Source organism: Dasypus novemcinctus, chromosome 1, assembly GCF_030445035.2.
Source record: "Dasypus novemcinctus isolate mDasNov1 chromosome 1, mDasNov1.1.hap2, whole genome shotgun sequence".
Taxonomy (NCBI): Eukaryota; Metazoa; Chordata; class Mammalia; order Cingulata; family Dasypodidae; genus Dasypus; species Dasypus novemcinctus.
In genome coordinates this window covers 158844339-158857115 of record NC_080673.1, presented here as the reverse complement: position 1 = coordinate 158857115, position 12777 = coordinate 158844339, and positions in this window count along the sequence as shown.

The following is a 12777-nucleotide window of genomic DNA, read 5'->3' as shown; positions in this document are numbered from 1 at the left end:
TAGGGCAGGCTTCAGTTTAGCTGGTACCTACCTCAGGGCTGGAAGTTGTTTCAGACTCCCCGAGGCAGGCTGGAGGCTGGATGAGAGAAGGTTGGCAAGGTGTAGTCTGGACAGGGCAAGCCATTGAAGGCTTACCTTGTAAAGTCTCAGCAGAATTCAAAGTTCCAATATCTCCATCGGTATCATCATTATCCCATATATCTCCATCTCTATTCTCTGGATTTCACTCTTTTCCAATCAATGCCTTCATTTTAACTGCAGAAACCCTGTGGGGTTGAGATTTTAGTTTCCTTTGTAACTCTGCTCCTCTTACAATGAGAGTCTGAGTTTCGTTCTTAGATATTTAGAGTCTGTGGCTACAGGAGAAAAGATTTTCTTTCAGAGTCCACATAGAAACTTTTGCATCACTTATGCTGTGTTTAAGTTTCAAATTTGAAGACTTTACCTCATCTCTTTCTTTTATAACAGTATCCAGAGTTTCTAGGAGGAGTCAGCCAACATCATTATACTATTTGACTCCACAAAACTCTGTTAAGGTGTTGAGAACACTCTCACCCAGATCCTTGCTTCTTATAAGCTAAGAAGTAGGGAAATCTAGTGATGCTATTTTCCATATCTTGATTTTCAACTCGCGATATGAACTGTTAGCAACCTCTTCATTATTGAAAAGGGAGTTGTCAGTACCCTTGAGTCCAATTAGAGTAGATAGCCTACTGCAAAACTTCCAGAACCTCCTCAGACACCCCATGATTAAGACTCTGTTCCTAAAGAACCACTCCCGGTATCAAGCTGTATTAGTCAGGGTTCTCTAGGGAAACAGAATCAACAAGAGATATCTGTCAATAATATGTGATTTATAAGAATATCTTACACAGCTGTGGGAAGCACAAGTCCAGATTCCACAGGCAGGTTGCAACAAGGACTCCAAGGAAAGTCAAATGAAAGTTCTTCATGAGTTCTGGGAGATGTTGGCTGTCCAAGGACAAGCTGGGAAATTCTCTCTAAATGCTGGAATCATTTCCCCTTTTAAGGAATTCAGCTGATTGGGTTAAGCATCACTCATTACTGATGGTAATCTTCCTGATTGATGTAATTGTAACCAGCTATCTATGCTTTACCACTGCAATAAAGTCAGTGGTGACTAAAGTCCATAAATGCTCTTGTATTACAGTCAGCCCAGTGCTTGCTTGACCAAACAATTGAGCACAGTTACCTGGCTGAGTAGACATAATAGTCTAACCATCACACCTGCATTCCCCAAACACACGTTCCCTGAACTCACACTCCCTAAACCTGCATTCCCTGAACCCAGTTCTCCCTGAACCCTGCCATTCCCCTAGCCCACCAGTCTGGGATGAACTTCAAGAGTGGAAGGTTCTAGTGAGGAGTGAAGAGGGGCCTGAAGCATGTGGGTAAATTGTCTCTTCCCCCCTTTTTTGAGGTTGGAGAAGCATGCCAGTTGGCTTGGGAAGAGGCTAGGAAGAAAGCAGAAATGAGTCTGCTGAGGCAGTCTGATTTACCAAAATACCCTGGGATAGGGAAAATTGGTCTGGAAGAAGGTGAAGTCAGGCAATTAATTAGTCCTGTGCAACACACCTAAGGGAGGGGGACAGTAGGACATGTTTGGTAGGCTTCCTATAGCATATTTAGGATCTCTGGCAAGGTGTGGGTGCTAGCTCTCAAAAAGACTGAGAGTCATTATTTTCTGTGGTGAGGTGGTTCACCACGGTGGTATTTGAATCTCAGAAGGGAACTCTCACACAGTCTTTCTGCTGCACTGGGAGAGAGAGAAGTGAGGAAGGGAGAAAGGGGGAAGGACAGAGACCTAAACAGTTTATTCAATTGCAAAGAGGACTCCTTGCTTGAGGGTTTGTCTGGTTTTTTGTTTGTTAGTTTGTTGGGTTTTTTTTTTTGTCTTTACTTCCTCTTTATTCCCCACCTCCATTTATTTTCTTGTTCTCTATTAGGTGCTGCAGGCAGTGTTTCCTGTTTGCTGTGCTTCCTCATCCTAATTTCCTCTTTTCTGTGTGTACTGATTTTGGCTACCAACACTATTCCCTTTCCTTTACATCTTTCTATCTTTCATCTTCTGTTGTTGCTCTCACATTCCACCTCTCTTTGTTTATCCCCAATTTTTCTGGCTTTTTATTTCTAACACCTCTATTCTGTTTTCTATCTTTTATTCACTCTTTATGTAATTGGCCTTTCTTTTATCCTTCCCTCTCTCCTGATCACACTGGCCTTTTAATTCATACTATATTCTTCTCCTTATTTAGTTTTCCATCTCATTGTAGGTACTCCACTTTTTTTATTGTTATAACTCTACACAGCTTACATGAGTTTAATATTCACTCTTTTAGGTATTGCATGGTTTTTCTGCTGACACTACTATCAATATTACTATATCACTTTTTCTTTTCTTACCTCTTTTACTTTCCCTGGCCCTAATGTTTTACCTTCAAGGGAACTTAGACAACAACAAGGAAATAGAATAAGAACAAAGTGTCAAAGAAAAGACTTAACACTCACACATAAACAGCACCTAAATAAATCCCAAGACTACACATAGAATCTAATCAACTGAACAAACCCATCAAGATAAAATGATGACCAGACAGCAATAAAAAATTACAAACCATTCCAATAATCAGGAAGACATGGCCCAATCCAATGAACAAACTAAAAACCAGGAAGCAGAGCAGAACATCAAATAACCATTCAAAGCCCCCCAAACAAATATCATGGGCCAACTTAATGAAATGAAGGAAGAGATTAAGGATATTAAGAAAACACTTGGTGAGCATACAGAAGAAATTATAAAAATGTGCAAAAAGATAACAGATATGATGGTGATGAATGGCACAATCCAAGAAATCAAAAATTCACTCTTAGCAAATAACAGTAGACTTGAAGAAGCAGAGGAAAGAATTTTTGATGTGGAAGACAGTACATCTGAAATCAAACAGATAGGAGAATTGACCAATAAAAAGATAGAAAAAATCCAGCAGTCTCAGGGTTCTGAAAGACAACACAAAGTGCACAAACATACTCATTATAGGCATCCTAGGAGAAGAGAAGGGAAAGGAGACAGAAGAGGTGTTGGAGGAAATAATGGCTGAAAATTTCCCAAACATCTTGAGGGGGATGAATGTTCATTTCCAGGAAGTGTAGCACACCCCAAATATCATAAATACCAACAGGCCTACCCCAAGACATATACTTGTCAAATTAGCCAATGCTCAAGACAAAGAGAAAATTCTGAAGGCAGCAAGAGAAAAGGAACCATCCCATACAAGGGAAGCTCAATAAGATTAAGTGCTGATTTCTCATCTGAAACCATGGAGACAAGAAGGCAGTGGTATGACATAGTCAAGGTACTAAAAGAAAAAAAATTACCAGCCAATAATATTCTATCCAGCAAAGTTAGAATTCAAAAATTATAGAGAGTTCAAAATATTCACAGATAAACAGAAACTAAGAGAGGATACAATAAGAAACCTGCCATTCAAGAAATACTAAAGGGAGTTCTGCAGGAGGAAAGAAAAAGCAGGAGAGAAAGTGTTGGAAGAGAATGTAACAACAACTAAAAAGACAAAAAGAGAAATAAAAACAACATATGACATACACAAATCCAAAGAAAATATGGCTAATGGAAGTAATTCCTTGAGACTAATAATACTTAATGTCAATAGATTAAACTCACATGTCAAGAGACACAGGTTGGCAAAATGGATAAGGAAATATGACCCATTTATTTGCTGTCTACAAGAAACCCATCTTAGACCCAGGGATTCAAGGAGTTTGAAAGTGAATGGCTGAAAAACAATCTTATAAGCAAGCAATAACTAAAACAGTGCAGGAGTAGCTATATTAATATTGGACAAATATACTTTAAGTGCAAAACTATTGTTAGAGACAAAAAAGGACACTACATATTAGCAAAAGTGGTAATATTTTGAAAAGAAAGAACAATTATAAACATGTGTGCTCCTACCGGTTGCCTCCAAATACATGAGGCAAAAACTGGAAAAACTGAAGGAATAGATGCCTCTACAATTATAGTGGGGAACTTTAATGCACCATTATCACCATTAGACAAAACACCTCAACAGAGAATCAATAAAGAAACAAAGACTTTGAGCAATATATTAGGGGAACTGGACCTAATAGAGATATACAGAACATTTCAACAAAATACACCAGGATATACATACTTTCTAAGTGCACATGAATCATTCTCCAAGATAGACCACATGATAGTTCACAGGGAAAGTCTCAGTGAATTTAGAAAGATTCAAGTCATACAAAAGAACTTTTCTGACCACTGTGGAATGAAGCTGGAAATATGGAATGGCCGGAGAACAGATTAGGCAAAAGGATATGGCAGCCAAGCAACAAACTCTTAGACAGACAGTGGATCAAGGAAGAAATCTCAAAAGGAATCAGTAACTACCCTGAAACCACTGAAAATGACAACACAACATATCAAAACTTCTGGGATGCAGCAAAAACTGTACTGAGAGGGAAACTCATAACCATAAATTCATACATTAAAAAGAAGAAAGAGCTAAAATTGAAGACCCAACTGCACACTTGGAGGAATTATTAAACAACAACAACAACAACAAACTAATCCCAAAGGAAGAAGAAAGAAAGAACAAAGATCAGTACAGAACTAAATTAAATAGAAAATAAGAAAGCACTAGAAAAAAAGAAACTCAAAAAAAGCTGATTCTTTGAGAAGATAAATAAAATTGACAAATCCTTAGCTAGACTAACAAAGAAAAAAAGAGAGAAGATGTAAATACACAAAACAAGAATTGAAAAAGGGGATATCACCACTGACCCCACAGAAACAAAGACTATCATAAGAGGATTCTTTGAAAAAGTATATACTAACAAGGACAATTTAGAAGAAATGGACAAATTCCTAGAAACACATAAGCAGTCAAAACTGATGAAAGAAGAAATTGAGTATCTCAATAAACCAATCACAGGTAAAGATACAGAATCATTCATCAAAATCCTCCCAACTAAGAAGATCCCTGGGCAAGATGGCATCACAGGTGAATTCTACCAAATATTCCAGAAAGAACTAAAACCAATCTTGCTTAAACTCTTTCAAAAAATTGCAATAGAATGAACATTGCCTAAGCCATTCTATGATGCCAACATGACCCTAACACCAAAGCCAAACAAAGACACCACAAGAAAGGAAAATTACAGACCAATCCATCTAATGAAACTAGATGCTAAAATCCTCAACAAAATACCTGCTAATCATATTAAACAACACCTCAAATGAATTATACACCATGACCAAGTGTTTTTCATACCTGGTATGCAACGATGGTTCAACATAAGAAAATCAATCAATGTAATACACCACATAAACAGATCAAAGGAAAAAAATTACATGATCATATCTACAGATGCAGAAAAAACATTTGACAAAATGCAGCACCCTTTCTTGATAAAAACACTGCAAAATATAGGAATAGAAGGAAACATTCTGAATATTATATAGGATATATATGAAAAACCCACAGCTAACATCATCCACAATGGTGAAATCCTAAAATCTTTCCCTCTAAGATCAAGAAGAAGACAAGAATGACCACTATTACCCATTTTATCTAACATGGTGTTAGAAGTACTTGCTCGAACACTGAGGCAGGAACCAGATATAAAATGACTAATATTTGGCAACCATATATTTGATAAGAGCCTAATATCCAGCATATATAAAGAAATCCTATATCTCAAAAATAAAAGGACAAACAATCCATTTAAAAAGTGGGCAAGAGATTTGAACAGACACTTCTCCAAAGAAGAAACACAAATGGCTATAAAAGCCCATGAAAATATGCTCAACATAACTAGCTATTAGAGAAATGCAAATCAAAACTACAATGAGGTACCATCTTATACCCATTAGACCAGCGTCTATTAAAAAAACACAAGACTACAAGTGTTGGAGAGGATGTGGAAAAATGGGAAACTTCATCCATTGCTGGTGGGAATTCAGAAGGGTCCAGCCATTCTGGAGGACAGTTTCATGGCTTCAAAAATCTAACTATAAAGTTGCCATATGATCCAGCAATTCCACTGCTAGGTATATGACCAGAAGAACTGAAAATAAGGACACAAATTGATATATGCACACCATGTTCATAGCGGCATTATTCACTATTGCCAAAAGTTGGAATCAACCCAAATGCCCATCAATAGATGAACGGATAAATAAAATGTTTTAGATAAAAACAATAGAATACTACTCTGCTGTAAGAAGGAATACAGTACTAGTACTAGCACATGGGATAACAGGAACAAATCTTGAGGACCTTATGATGAGTGAAGTAAGCCAGGCATCAAAGGACAAATACTACATGACCTCTCTGATATGAATTAGGCAAATCAAGCTGTCTCAGAGAGCTAGGAACTGGATGATAGGCTTACAGGAAATTAGCGGGGAGAGGAAGGTTGTGAACTGATGCCTACATGGGTGAAATATATGATAAATTGGAGGTAAGTAGTTATGCAGGGAAGGGATAAGATGGGGGCAAAGGGATACTATTGGGTTGGGCTTTGCAAGCTTGAGTGGGGCTAAGGTTGGGAGGATGGATCAGATGTTCTAGGAACTGGGGGGAGGTTTTGGGGGAGCAAGTGAACATGGGAGATTGTCAGGTACATGGTTGAATCTATGATGTTGAGAAAACTCTTTAGAAAATATAATAAGGAAGGGTTACTTGTTTAAGATATTTGATGGGGGCATCTGGCAAAGGATGTACCTGGGTCAGGCTTCTAGGTAGTGTGTGAGTGCTCATCTTGTCATAGTATGTTATATCATTGGGTGGAGACTCATACAATGAGCAGGAAGGTATTGTACCCTCATCCTGGGGAGGCCTGGTGTTCTCAAACAGAGGGAAGGGAGTCTCTCGAGAGCATTGGTAGCTTCCAATTGGGAAGGAGAGTCTAGTGTGTCAAGCCCCCAGCATTGTTACAAATATCTATGAATCTGATACTTCAAGCAGTGAAGCTTGGTTGTTACTGTGGGCTCCTAGGGAAGGAGGAGAGATAAACAGACTAGATGGAAGAGAGGGTAACTGAAGGGCATTGGAAGTGTTCCACAAGATAGTGTAATGATGAATATAGACCATGTTAAATTTCACCAAAAGTATGTAAAAGTGTATAGCCCAAAATGTAAACCATAATGTAGACCATAATGTAACTAAAGTTTAGAAAAGTGTACAGTCTAAAATATAAACCATTATGTAAACCAAAATGGAACCATGGTTAGTAGCTATGTTTCAATATCTGTACATCAGCTGTAGCAAATATAACATCCATGTGTAGAAAGGCTATTGCTGGTGAAGAGTGAAAAGGGTTTGATGTTGGGTAATGGGAGTCCCCTATATTGTATATGTGACTTTACTGTGATCTAAAACTTTTTAAGACAAAATTAAAAAAAAAAAAAAGGGATTTGGACACTGAGGAAGGAATGGAAGAGATTGCCTTGACACTACATATAGAGCAACACTTATCATAGTGATGAGAGGCAAAATGTCAAAAACAAGTTTCATGTTATTTTTCATTTTTTAATACTCCAATTTATTTTATACTTTTAGTTTTCTAAATTAGTATGTATTCTATATCTGATGGTTAAACCTATCATTACTATTTCATTTTCCTACTAACTGAATTTGACAATATATTAGTCTTCATTTTTGAAGAAGTTTTGGGTCATCGAGGGGTTTAACTAAGCCAGGGGAGGAGCATTTGTGTGGTGTGTCATTGATGGGGGACACATGGTTGGGAGGGTGTTCTCCAGGACATGTATATAGGGTATATAAAAATGTTTGGATGTTCATTGGGTATTGTCATAGTAGGTAGAGTTACGCATGGCAACTGAGGGAGTGCTGAGTTTCTAGCTGAGGGAGCTCTGTCACATTCTCCAATGGAACTGCAACAATCCCCCAAGTGCAAGGACAAAGACCAGTGAAGGATGGTCTAATGATGGGTCCTTAATACTGATGACTATGCTTATGAGCCTGTGTGCTTGAAATTTCAACTAGGTCTAGAGCTGCAAGGTGCCTAAGAGTAACCTCTTGAGAGTCTTCGTGTTGCTTAAATGTGGCTACTCTCTAAGCTAAACTTAGCATGTAAATGAATCACCTTCCCCCAAAATGCGGCATGAGCACAGGGAATGAGCCTCTCTGGTGCTGAGGGATTACTACGGAGCACAATTTGGTGCTGCAACAACAAGAAAAAGACCTTGAATGAAAGGGGGATATGGCTAAGGCAAATGACTTTATATTGCTAAGAGACTTCAAAATGAGTTGGAGATGGTCAGAGGAGACACGCTTACACACATCTCAGCAGGATCCCAGAGACAGACGAAGTAGATACAACCCCAGGTACTGGTGCTCCTGAGGGCTACACAAACGCACTGGTTCTATGGTCATGGCAGATGGCTCTGGAGTTCAGTGCCTTGCCAGTGGGCCCTACTTTGAAATTTGTGCTCTGAGTGTGATGGAGTTGGGCTCAGATATGATCTTTCTACACAGGCCTCTTTGGTCACTTTTACTGAACCTGTGATTGGTGCTGTGTTTGGTGTATACTTGGGAGACTTGAATCTCTGGACTATCTATGTGCCAGCTGTGCTCTGAGCCACAGCAGAGTTGCAACACCTTCTCTCCAGTTTGTTTGACTAACCCAGGTCAGCTAACAGGGAGGTGAAGATGGTCAACTTCCACACCCGGGAACCAAGAGTGTCTACAACTGCAAGCAGGAGAATCACATCCATCAGCCATGTGGGATCTAAGACCCCTCTTGATTTAGAAATGGAGTGGACATCACCATCCCAGGGTCCACAGGATGGAGGAATAAAATATGGATTAGAGTGGACTTACTGGTATTCTACTATAGAACTGTTGTGACTCTAGCAATGGAAGAAATTTTATCATTGATATGCAGACAGTGGTCATGGGAGTTCCTGAGGGCAGGGAGAGGGAAGAACAAGTGTGATGTGGGGGTATTTCAGGACTTGGAGTTGTCCTGAATGATATTGCAGAGACATATGCAGGACATTACATATCCTGCCATAATCCACTGAATGGACTGTGGGAGAGTGAAAACTACAATGTAAACTATAATCCATGTGGTGTAGCAGTGCTCCAAAATGTATTCACCAAATGCAATGAATTTGCCACAATGATGAAAGAGGTTGTTGATATGGGAGGAGTGGGGGTGGGTGGGTTTTGAGGTATAAGGGAACTACTTATATTTTTTAATGTAACATTTTTGTGATCTATGTATCTCTTTTTTAAAAAGGACATTAAGTAAAAATTTAAAAATTAAAACAAAACAAAATCTGATGGACAGGAGTTGCAGGAAGACAGCATAGAAGTAGGCAGACAGGGTTCAACCACCTCACAAAAACAATGAAGGGCCAAAATCAATCTGAGTGGCTGCTTTGGCAGTCAGCACACCAGACCAGTGCTACAACACTCTCAGGAGTGTGAGGGACAGAGAGATTAAGAACCCAAAACAACAAACATGAGTTACCAAACCCCTGCAGCAGCTGGAAAGTGTTCTCCTCCCTCACCCCCAAAATATTAAGCTAGGGTAAAACTCATGGGTCATTGCAACTAAGAGAACAGACATCTTCTTCACTGTTGGTTGTTACAAGGGAAAATGAAGGGGAGAGTCTCTTCAGGGAATTCAGTCAACAGAGCCTACTTTCAATCTCAGTTCTGGCCAGAGTAAAACACAGAAAGTGGAATTTGAAAGAAACACCTCTATGGAAAGGTGTGCCAACAAGTGACATCTGCTGGTCAGTCTGGAAATTGCATGGAGAAAATCTGCTTTTGGGACTTGCTTAACCCAAACTCCTTGGAGAAAATCTGTGCTCCATGAGTAAGTCCCAGGCCTGATTTTGATAACTTAAACTGGGAAATTTTAAAGACTTACAGTAAGTTAAACTAAATATCAAAGAAATGCTGGGGGGGGGGGCAGAATCACTAAGTAAGAGAGAGAAATTGGCCATCAGAGTAAATTCACCAACATATTCAGATGCCTAGACATCAGCAAAAAATTACAAGTCATACTACATAACAGGAAGAGATGGTCCAGCCAAAAGAAGAAACTGAATATCCTGAAGAGATACAGGAATTAATACAACTAATCAATGATAATCACACAAATATACTAAATTAATTCAAAGAATTGAAAGAAACTATGACTAAAGAGTTAAAGTGGATTAAGAAGACAATGGGTTAGTATAAAGAACAATTTGAAAAGCTTCAAAGAAAATTAACAAAACTTATGGGAATGAAAGACACATGGGTGAGATGAAAACACATTACAGGAACATAAGAGCAAATTTGAATTGCTCAAAGACTGAATTAGTGATTTTGAAACCCGAACATCTGAACTGGAAAGACAAGAGAGCAGAAAGAGGAGAGAATGGGAAAAAATGGAATAAAGTCTCAGGGAATCGAATGATAATGTGAAACATACAAACATTTGCATTATCAATGATTCAGAAGGAGAATAGAATGGAAAAGAAGCAGAAAGAATATTTCAGGAAATAATGATGACCAAAAACTTCCCAAACCTTATGAAAGACATAAATATCAATATCCAAAATGGACATTGCATGCCAAAGGGAATAAATCCAAATAGACATACCCTGAGACATATCATTCAAATTGACAAATATCAGAGATAAAGAGGGGATTCTGAAAGCAGCAAAGAAAACCAAAACATCACATATAAAGGAACCTTTATAATATTAAGATCTAACCTCTCAGCAGAAACCATGGAGGCTAGAAGAAAGTGATTATGAAGTATTTAAGGTACTGAAGGGAAAAAAAATTGCCAGCTAAGAATTCTGTATCCAGCAAAACTATCCTTCAAAAACAAGGGTGTGTTCAAATTCTTCACAGACAAACAAAAACTGATAGAATATGTACCAAAGATCAGAATTACAAGAGATAATTCTACTAAAGGTAGTGTGGCAGCCTGAAAGGAAAAAAAAAAAAACAAGGGTGACAGACTTGGAGGAGAATGTAGAAATGAAGATTATTAGGAAGGGTAAATTAGAGAGCCAAAAAAAAAAAAATACACAAAAATGAGATGTGACAATGGAAAACCAAAGGACAAAATGGATGAAGTAAGTAATGCCTTTACAGTAATAACATTGAATGTTAATGGCTTGAACTCCCCAATCAAAAGCTATAGGTTGATAGACTGGGCAAAAAAAAAAAAAAAAAAAGCCATCTATATATTGTATGCAAGAGATTCACCTCAGACATAGGACACAACCAGGTTCAAAATGAAAGATTGGAAAAAGGTATTCCATGCAAATCAAATAGTGACACTAATATTGGCCAAAATAGATTTTAACTGCAAAATTGCTATAAGAGATGAAGAATGTCATTATATATTAATAAAAGGGAAAATTCACCAAGAAGAAATATCTATATTATTTACGCACCTGACCTGGAGGCCCCACAATACATAAGGCACACTCTGGCAAAACTGAGGGAAGAGATAAGTATATAATAATGGTTGGAGACTTCAATATGCCACACTCAGTATTGGCTAGAAATAGAGAACTTATAATATAAATGAACTAAACCTAAAAGACATCTATGGTGCATTGCATCCAAAACAGCCGGATATGCATTCTTTTCAAGTACTCATGGATGCTTCTCCAGGAAAGATCATATGTTGGGTCACAAGAAAAGACACAACAAATTAAATAAGATTGAAATTATATAAAACACTTCCCCTGATCATAATGGAATGAAGCTGGATCAAGCAAAAAAGGGAAAATTCATAAATATATGAATATTAAACAATATGATCTTAAATAATCAGTGGGTAGAAGATATTGCAAGAGAACTCAGCAAATATCTTCAGACAAATGAAAGTGAGAACACAACATATCAAAACCTATGGGACACTGCAAAAGCAGTGCTGAAAGGGAAATTTATAGCACTCAATGTTTACATTTTAAAAAGAAGAAAGATGGAATGGTTGTGGCTCAAACAGTTGAGTACTCACCTCTCACATGTGAGGTCCTGGTTCAGTTCTTGGTGCATCCTAAAGAAGATAAACAATGAACAGACAATGAGAAGTCATCAAGTAAAAACAATGAACAGACAATGAGAAAAAACAATGAGCAAATAAGGAGAAAAAAACAACAACAAAAAGCAGACAATGAGAAAAAAAGAGCAAACACCAAAGCAAAACAATGAGCAAAAACAAAAAATGAGCAGAGGGTAGATGTGACTAAAGCTGTTGAGTGCCCACCTCTCACATGGGAGTCTCTGAGTTTGGTTCTCAGTGCTTCCTAAAGATACAATGGGCAGAAAATAAGAAACAATGAACAGATGGCAAGCACAAAAAACTAGCAATAACAATGAGTAAACAGACCGGGGAGTCATTGGGGGTGAGGGGAGAAGAAAGAGCTAAAATTGAAGATCTGACTGAGCAGGTGGAGGAAGTAGAAAAAGAACAACAAACTAATTCCAAACCAGACTGAAAAAAAGAGACAGTAAAGATCAGAGCAGAAATAAGCTAAATAAAAAAATTAGAGAGAATTGATGAAACCAAAATTTGGTTCTTTGAGAAGATGGACCAAATTGACAAAACTTTAGCTAAACTGTCAAAGAAAAGAGAGAATATACATATATATATAAAATCAGAAATGAGGGGGGGACATTACCAATGATCCCACAAGAAGAAGGAAGATCATAATGGATATTA